At 35.1% G+C, this 10,073-nt stretch overlaps 1 long non-coding RNA gene across 1 annotated transcript in view; it reads left to right on the top strand.

The window, feature by feature from the left end:
* The window catches only part of LOC117063319, a 121,174-nt gene extending 115,724 nt beyond the window's left edge, over positions 1–5,450 (top strand). The window contains exon 3 of the long non-coding RNA XR_004428871.1: positions 5,303–5,450. This is a non-coding gene — a long non-coding RNA (uncharacterized LOC117063319). The remainder of the gene's footprint in view (positions 1–5,302) is intronic.
* The last annotated feature ends 4,623 nt before the right edge of the window (positions 5,451–10,073 follow it).

Consider the following 10,073-nt stretch of genomic DNA (forward strand, 5'->3'; position numbering starts at 1 on the left):
ACAAATTTTGTGAAAAAATTATGGAAAGCAATTGGCTAGAGAGTGATTATAGAGGTTAATCTCTGTACTAATTGACTTGTTTGGAACATACCACCAAACCAGATTCACCAATCATTTCTAGTTTAAGGAAATGATGCAGCATTATAGCAATTAAAACATGATTCATTTTTCCACAGTGTTTTTACATTAACTTAAAAATAATCATTTGGGTTTAATCCAAATCAACAAAAAAAGTACAGCATCTAAATAGAGCTTTTACCTTCCAAGTAATTTTTCCTGCCGCTGAATTTGTAGAACGGTGCAAGAGAGAACCTCATTTCTGAACTGCACAGCTTAAAGGATATTCTCCTAAGGCATATACTTCCCTTATAACCCCTATTTATATGCTACAGGCCATTATTCTAGTGAATGTGACACTGCAGTCATTCTTACAGTTACAAATTATAATGTGTATGTGCAAATTATAACTTTCCTGCACAGAACAAGGAGCTGAACTGTATCAGGTGATATAAGAAGGATAAGTAAAAGTCACTTGATACAATAAGGAAAATAAATTATGAATAATATTTTAGCAGGGAATTTTCTTTTCCTTGAAAGATGCTTAGTTCTTCTAAATTAAGAGTTTCTACCTGACAAATCCCAAAAATACCATGGGGAACAAGTAGCCTGATGATATGTGCTGACCGTAGCTGTTTATGGGCTGAAACTTTTAACACCTGAATCTTGAACATGGCAAAGATTTCTGAGGTCTTTTCTGAGGTCCACGGGAAGTCATTCACTAGCTTGCTATTTTCTTTTTGGGAGAGTAACTCTTTGCTACAAAGTGCCTGAGGTACTACAGTGCATGGAGTTACAATGGAGGGAGAGGTACTGGCAGGCAGGGTATGAGAAGACCCAAGAGGGCCAAACATTGCTTCCTGGGATGCTAGAGGCAAATGAAAAGATGGATCTTGCTACATAGTCAGATAGGTCTTCTTGTATGTTTTTGCTCGGCTAGGTGTTTCTGTGAGCTCTTTAGTGATAGGTTCTAAGTCTTTATTCTTTCTTGTATTTTCAGAATACAAGAAAATGTGTTTGTATTTCTAAACACAGTGTCAGGCACCTAGTAGTTATTAAGTCTTTCATGATAATGATGATGATAATGATAGCAGCAGCAGCTAACCTTGATTCACTAAGCACTTTATATGTACTCCATAGTGTAATCTCTCTGACAATTGTGTGGAGGAGTTATTTTCTCTATTCATAGATCAGGTGTGGAGTGTTTAAGCTTCTTGCTCAAGGTCACACAACTAGCAGATGTTAGAGCCAGGCTCAGATCTCCGATAATGAAAACTGTCCATGAATGCAAATAGTTCAATGAACTATCAAGTAATGTAGCAATGTTTTCATTTAAATCCATAGATCCAGAGGCATGCGTTTTACATTAGACTAGGCAGGATTTCTTAACCTGTTGTCATTTTGGGCTAAATAATACTTTGTTTGGGGGTCTGTCCTGAGCATTGTGGGGATGTTTAGCAGCATCCCTAACTTCTGCTTACTAGTTTCTAGTGGCTACACCCTCACCCTACTGTGATAACCAAAAACGTCTTCAGAAATTGCCACATGTCTCCTGGAGAGCAAAATTGTTGCCAGTTAACAAATACTGGACTGAAAAGACCATCTTAAGGCATCTGTGCTTTAGGAGCACCCATTCCTACTGTGATCATCTTGGAATATTGTAATTTACAAAGAGACTAAAAGCATCATTTTCCACAATCCCTAGAAGACCTAGCCTAGATACATCTATATCTTCAGTCTGTGATAGCATTATTATTTACCCTCTAGAAGTTAGGGGATGGGGTAGCAAACAGTTTTTTCCTCTTATCATAGGAGTGAGAGAAGGTAAAATATTATCCCTGGAAATTCATCAGACTCCATACCTGGTGTGGAAATCACTGACCTATTCTGGGAGAGGAAAGGGGTAGACATCAGGACTGTGGACAAGGAGTGTGGTGGCTGGAAATTTTAACTCAGTGGTTGCCAGCAACACTGAGCCTACTCTTTAGAACACAAGCCTGTAGCCCGGATGCAGTCATCCTAGGCCCAGAGGAACCTGGGTAAGGACCCAAGTGGGTTGCTACTTACTCCACTATGTTTTCTTGAGAAATTGTTTCTTGAGGATCCAAAGTATGTTTGTGGTTGGACTCATACAATGGAAAGGGTATGTTGGATTAAGGAGGTTGTGGCTTGGTTTACAACAGTAAAAGCCAGTGCAGATTTTTGGAGGACAAATTCAACTTTTGCACTTGAAAATCACTAATAAAGATTCCCACACTCATTTTACACTAAATTACAAAATAAACAACATCAGTGTTCACAGTTTGAGAACCTTACATGGCTGGACTGTCATTTAGTTCTATTCTCTTTAGCATTCTGGCATATATATCCTGGCCTGCTAAAAAATGGGTGCTCAAATGCCTCCATAACAATGAAAATTCCTCAGTACTTCAGAATACATTTTAGGGAATATAGTCTGCTTCAGAGTTATTTAGGTAGGTCTCCCAGAGACCATTCGAGTTTAATGAGGCTAACTCTGTATATATTTAATTTGTTAAGAAGTAATATAATGCATGAGAGAATGGCATTTTATAGAATTTTGTATGCTTTCAAACTCTGGGCAGACTTTTTTAAATTTCTAAATTAATTTTAAAAATTAATTAGTGTAGGTAATCTGGTTTAAGAAGTCTAGAGTTGGAAAACATATAAACTGGACCATGTCATTAAGGGCCATGTGCATCACCAGTGATGGACTCAGAGGTAGTGAGGACGGGAAGGTAGTTGGGTGACAAAACTCACGTACCCAGGACTCAGCCTAATAGAATGCCAATCAGAAATGGAAAAAATGTGTCAGAGACTTCATGAGAGCTGAAGGAAAATACTCGATTTACTGAAATAAATTTGTATTCCAACTTCTTTCAATGTATTTCTGTGGAAATCCTAGAAAAATGACACAAAATATTGAGAAAGGAGAAAAAACCTCAGCAGGAGAATGAATGTAGCCACCCGTAGCTGAGGGCGGCTTTATCTAGTCCTAGATCCTCCTCTTCAATCAGCCCTCCTCCTGGGGGAAGATGTGATGACCATGAGCTGTGGCTCCAAAATCAGGTCCTTACTCACTGGGTGCACAGTTTTCACCAGGCCTTTTAGGATTTACATAGTAGTCCTCGTTCTCAAGAAATGTATGTATATTCTAGGACTATATTAATTAAGGCATGTCCATGATCACTGTGCTTTCTATAAAAGTGCTGTTACAAACTGCACTTCTCAAACTTTTTCTTAATACTTCTTAATACTCGTAAAAAGTATTTGGGGCTTCAAAAGCTTTTGTTCGTGTGGTTATATCCCTCAATACTGTATTAGAAATTAAAATAGAAAATTTTAATGTATGTATATTTGTTTATTTGTATATGTATTTACACATTTAAAAATAAAACACATTTTTAAACACAAGATACTCTTTTAAAACGTATTTTTGAAAACCAAACGTGTTAACAAGGTTAGCATCCTTTTACATTTTTGCAGATCTTTTTCACGTCTTACTCTGGCTTGATGGAAGACATTTAGATCCTCGTAACTGTGTTACTATTCAACCTGTTATGATGCTTCAGTTAAGGAAAATGGAGAAAATCCAGCCTCACAAATATAAGTAGTTGTAAATAGAGGAGTATTTTAATAATCTTTTCAGATAACTTTGGATATTGTTCTTTGATACTACACCAACAATCAAAACCTGCCTTGTTTCTTTTGAATCATACAGCAGTTTTACCAACCACTGCTCTTGCCCCATCAGTGCAAATGTCAACACAGTAAAAAAGGCAAAAAAATTTTAGTATATGAAAATAGACTTAGCCTCCCAGATCGCAAGAAAGGATCTATCAGGGACATCTAGGGTTCTGTGGACCATACTTTGAGAACTACTGTCATAGAAGAACATTTTAACATGTGACAAAAGCGCACAATGCATTGTTAAGTGACAAAGGGACAGAATTGTTATTAACATTATAGTTTAAGAGTTACAGATTTTAAGTTAAAAATATGAATAATAAAGAGAAAAACTGGAAAAGTATATATCAAAATGTTAAACTGGATAGAAAATAATACCATTTTATTTACTTCTTTTTCTTTATTTTAACAGAGCTATTTATTCAGTCTTTAACATGTTAAAAATTAAAACTTTTTAAATTAAAAATTTAAGGAAAATATAAAACCTCCTACAGCACTGTTACCCTAATAATACTATTTTTACTTCTTGTAAAAAAAAGTATTATTTACTTCTTGTAAAAAAAAGTATTATTTTATTTTATTTTTTTGTATATTTTGCATAATGTTTTTTATAGAGTAGGACAATTTGTTTTCCCACTTATTATTTTATAAGGACTTCCCCAGATTGTTTATGGCCAAAAAGCTTTCATTCTAATTATATGTAAATTACTAGCACTCTTATTACTGATACAGATTTTGGTTATATTGAGATTAACTGGCTAATCTAAATGGTACCCAATGATATAAGTTAATGTAATTTTTTTCTTAAAGGAATGTAACAGTAATTTTTCATTAACTGAGTTTAAATAAATGTAATCACATTAATACTCTCACAATTTTAGATCCTTAATTATGCTAATTTGATTTTAATGATTTAGCAAATTCCTGTTCTTAAAGATTTAAAAATAGCCAGAGGTACTTTCAGTTTAGACACAGTTTTGTTTTATACGATTGTTGCTATAACTGTATTGTAGCTATAATCTTTTAACTTTTGATCATTCTCAACCTAATTTATTCTACACACAGTATGGGACTAGTGGGTAAAGGTAACTATTTTCAAATGCCGGGTTGCATAATATCTGCACGTGAGATAGTTCTGCTTGTTGGCATTCTGCTACAACCATTTTCTAAGCCATATAATTTTCATTTCTTAGTACCACTTGCATGATGAGCTAGCTCTATGTGAAGAAATTTAACACAGGTACTCTGCAGATCACCCCCAGGTGGGTTCCTATCAGAGCTCATAAGTAGGAAATAATTGGGTGGAAGCATCTTTCCTTTGTACAGCTCTGGTTCTTTTGGAAAAATTCTACTCTTGTCTATCAGGAAATAAGTCCTGTAAGTACATTGTCTACTCTGATCATATACTTTAGTTCTTAACAATATCAATGTCAAGTTTGTTATCTCCATTGAATCAGACCGTTTATGAAAGTTGATAGGTATTGTTTGAAATACTATAAACATTGGATGCTTTGTTTAGTTACTTCTCCTCCTCTCCAAGGTAACCTTCACTCACATGCCACATAAAATATTAGATGAATATTGAAACAGCACGTGGACACAGGAGAGTCATCTGACTTTAGTCACTGATTCAGAAGAATCCTGAGTCAGAGGCATTCTTGGCATTTAAATTCAGACTACCCTGGATTGGACAGGTTAGTATGACAGCTGCATTCATAGTTTGTTGTTTTAATAGCTGTGCAAACAATTTTTAGTTACTGGATTTTTATAGTGATTGGGGCCTAGAGACAGTTGGCCTAGGAGTAAACTTGGCACTTCTGCTTCTAATAGTATCATTTAGGAAAGTTACTTAGCCTCTGTCAATGTCTTCATCTGTAAAATGGTAATACAATAGTCCCCCGTTAACCAAGGGGGTATGTTCCAAGACTCCCAGTGGATGCCTAAAACCACGGACAGTACCAGACCCAATTGCCGTCAATTGGAACTCATTTCTGTACATGTCTTCCACCCATAAATTTAATGCCTTTTCTATCTTAAGTAAGCACTTATCACACGCTGAGGCCATAACTTTTGCAGTTTGAAGAGATGTGACAGCAAAACTAGCATGAATTTCTTTTTCCTTCTTTATAATTTCATAGATAGTTCTTAGCATAGATCTTAGCAACCTCAGCATATGATTTTTTCTTTCCATATTAAGAACTTTCACTTTTTCGCTTAAATGAAGCACTGTCAAGTTTCTCTTTGGCATCTCTAAATTGCCAGCATCACTACATTGTGCTTTGGGCCCATTAGTAAATCAGATAAGGGTTACTTTAACAGCAGCACTGAGATACAAAGACAGTTGATTTAGCAACTGAGAGGGCTACTAAGTGACTAACTGGGAATGAGTGCCTACAGCAGGAATCCTCTGGACAAAAGGAGGATTCATGTCTTGGGTGGAACAGTGCAAGATTTCGTCATGCTACGGAACAGCACACAATAATACTTTCAGACTGTGGTTGACTGTGGGTAACTAAAGCGCAAAACAGTGAAACTAAGGATGGAGGGACTACTGTAACACGGTTTCTATGAGGATTAAATGACCTAATACATGTAAAATATTTAAAACAAGCAGAAATGTTTAACATATATTAGCTTCTGTTATCAATATTGTTATTATTACTTGAGAAATTGAAGCACTCCTCTCAAAATACAAAATAATTATCAAATAAATAAGATAATTTATCTAAATCGAAGATAGATTTATGTCTTCAGATTAAGTGGGTCAATCACTTTCCCAGCATGATGAAAGAAAAATAACCTATATATTTAAAAATCTACCTAAGAAAGAAAGAGGATTCTGTTAGTGGACTTCTTTTTGGCCACCCTGGATTCTGTAATACAGTGAAGCACAAGACTTTAAAATTCTCATGGAAAACTTTTTGAACCTAGAATTCTCAAACATAAGGGCAAAATACTTTTAGAGGTGGAAAACCTTCTATAAAAGAATAAATTACAGCTCTACTGCAGCAAAATGAAAAATAAATATTCAAAGGAAGATAAGAGATACAATTTTTTAAATGGACAATAAAACTCATAATAATTTTGAAATTTTATATTAAAATAATTTTTATTCAATAGATCAATGACATTCAGTGTTAATAACTATAGGCAATAGGTATTCTCATCTATATGCTTTTGGTGAGATTATAATAATATAGTGAAGCCTTTTTGGAAGATAGTTGGGCAGCATACATTACTATTTAAAATGTGCATTCCATTTGATCCACTAATTCTGGTTCTTGGTTTCTATGGTAAGATAATAGTCCTATGTATACAAAGGGTATATACTGGGGGCACGTCGTACATAGGGTAGGACTGGAGGAATAAGGCAAAGAAACATATTCTCTGTTGGCTTCTGTACCATTTGTGTTACTTAAGTAATTATTTTAAGTGTCCAAGAATTCGAAAGTAAGGTGTGTCTAGAAATCTGTCATAGGTTTCATCAACAAAATTAAGCTTGGTCTACTTTTAAAGGAAACACACTCATATGATCAACAGAGAAAAGACTGAATTGAGTTTTTTCTACATACAAGTGAATGAAAACATTCGGTTTTGAACTGAAATCAAGCTTAGAAAATTTTAACCCCAAAGGAAACTCTCTTGGAAAATTATGACAGAATGAAAATTGGATTATAACGGAAGTCTATCTACTCTATAATTTTATGGTTTTCCAAACAGTATATCATCTCACTTTGTATTGTGTTTACTTAATTAGATGTTTGCAATATGGAAAACAATATTTAGAAGAAAGCAGAAACATAGTCTTAATGAGACTGAAACAGCAGACACAGAAAAGATAAATTCAGGTGTCTTTATGTTTTAATCATAGAAATAATAATTCTGGTATAGACATTGTACTGGCTCACTTTTATTCCTTTCCATCAGTCAGATTCTTTTTCACACACATTATATCGGATTTCTCTTCTTGTAAGGTGCATTAAGCTAAATTCAATGGCAGAAAGAATGTTTCAATGATGAAACCAAAAAGCATATTATTTTTAGATTTCTTCTTAGCTGGGTTGAAATGAGCTATGTAATGAACTCTATAAACTATATACAAAGATTTAGAAATGTAGGCTTCAAAATCAATATATTTTTTAAAAAATCAAGTTCTCCTATCCTTAAGTAGCATATACTAGTATTTTTAGAGGAGAGAAAGCCTGTAACTTGGGTTGGGGGAGTGATGGGGAGAAATATGCAGTTAAGTGTAACATTGTTTAATGGTCATCAAGTGACCACAGCTGCCTCTGTAGTTGTTGTGACACTGTGAATGTGAAGCACAGAGTATGAGGTTTGGCCCAGAACATCCACCAAATTCTAGCTAATGCTTTTAAAATCATTAATTTATTATTAAGTGATATTTGTGAGGGACTGTGCTGGACACCCTTATGCACGGATCTTTGGGAGGAGGGAGCTGAGGTTGAGGGAGGTTATGTCTTGCCATGTGTCTTAGTTCATTAGTGTTGCTATAACAAAATACCTGAAACTGGGTGATTTATGAAGAACATAAATTCATTTTTCACAGTTCTGGAGGTTGGGAATTTCAAGATCAAGGCTCTGGCAAGTTTGGTGTCTATAGGGCTGCACTCTGCTTCCAATATAGTACATCGTTTCTGCATCCTCCAGAGGGGAGGAACGCTGTGTCTTCACATGGCAGAAAGGCAAGAGGGCCGAATGCTGTGTAATGCCTGTTTCACATGGGCCTTAATCCCATTCATGAGGAAAAAGCCGGAATGACCATGTTACCTCTTAATCCTATCACACTGGCCATTAAGTTTCATCACCTAAATTTTGGAGGGGGCACATTCAAACCACTGCATCATGCCATTTACTTCAAAATAAATAATGATTCCAAGTTAAGAAAAAAGTAAAGTAGGCTACAGTATAACGCTCGCTTTCTACTTTAGGACCTTGAGCTGGTACCCCTGAACTGTGGTTTCTTTCAGTTAGTGTGAGTGGGAAGGCAGCGAGAAATTATATAGTAGCATTCATTCATTTTAGAATATAAAAGAACATTTAACCATTTAACTCCAAAATGTTCTGCTGAACACTGCTTTTCTGTATGTTTTTTCCTGGTCTTCTAGTTCAAAGAACATTACAATTTTATTTTTATGTTTTCAGTATTTTAGAAAGCTGTGCCTTTTTATTATTACAGCATGAAAAGCTCATTTAGAAACTTTTTTGCTTTTACTGTTTTTCATACTGGTTTTTCAAGGCCAGAATAAAGAATGAAAATAACGGGTATGAAACAAAGGCTTTTAAGTGGAAGATGTGAAGGTTTTAATTAAAGGATGATGAAAAAGTGACTAGCCCTCCAAATCTTTAATAAAGCTAGTTAATTCTCCACTAATGCTGTATGAATTATGCTCTAGTGAGCTGGGACATTTTACTCAATCAGGCAACATTATGTGCTTTTAATTAACAGTTGTACTTCCATTTGTCTGCCACGATTGAAAGAAAAGTGATACCAAATAGTACACTATATTGTTGTATAATCTTCAAAAAACTTTAACCATCCAGCCTGCATAGAGTATTGTTTGTTAAGCATTGCATGATCAAATCAACAGGCACCACCTCTCTTCTCTATGAGTACACTGTCCAAAGTAGAAACCGTTATGGATAGATTAAGAGAACCAACTTAAGAAATGAAGAATATAAATTATTTAGTAACCCTACTGGATGGGAGTAAATATTTGCAAATCCTATATTTGATAAGGAGTTAATACCCAGAATATATAAAAAACCTCTACAACCCAACAACGACAAAAACCCAAGCAGCCTGATTAAAAAATGGGCAAAGGACTAGAAAAGACATTTCTCCAAAGAAGATATACAAATGGGCAATAAGCAGAAGCAGAGGTACTGATCAGCATCACTAATGACTAGGGACATGCAAACCAAAACCACATGGAGATGTCGTTTCACACCTGTTAGGATGACTACTATCAAAAAAACCAAAGTAAGTGTCGTTTAGGATGTACAGAAATTGGAACCCTTGTGCATTGATATTAGGAATGCAAAATGTTGCAGCTGCTGTGGAAAATGGCAGGACAGTTCCTCAAAAAAGCAAAAATAGAATTGCCGTATGATCCAGCAGTTCTACTTCTGGGAATATAGGCCAAAGAACCAACTTGGATGAACCTTGAGAACATTATGTTAAGGGAAATAAGCCAGTCAAAAATTGAATTGAATTGATGCAAGCTTTAAAGGGAATTATTCAAGTTTTGCAAATAATGTTTTGTAGTTCATAGGATTCCATTTATGTGAAA

The sequence above is a fragment of the Trachypithecus francoisi genome, unplaced genomic scaffold (genome assembly GCF_009764315.1).
Source record: "Trachypithecus francoisi isolate TF-2019V2 unplaced genomic scaffold, Tfra_2.0 Lachesis_group18, whole genome shotgun sequence".
Lineage (NCBI taxonomy): Eukaryota > Metazoa > Chordata > Mammalia > Primates > Cercopithecidae > Trachypithecus > Trachypithecus francoisi.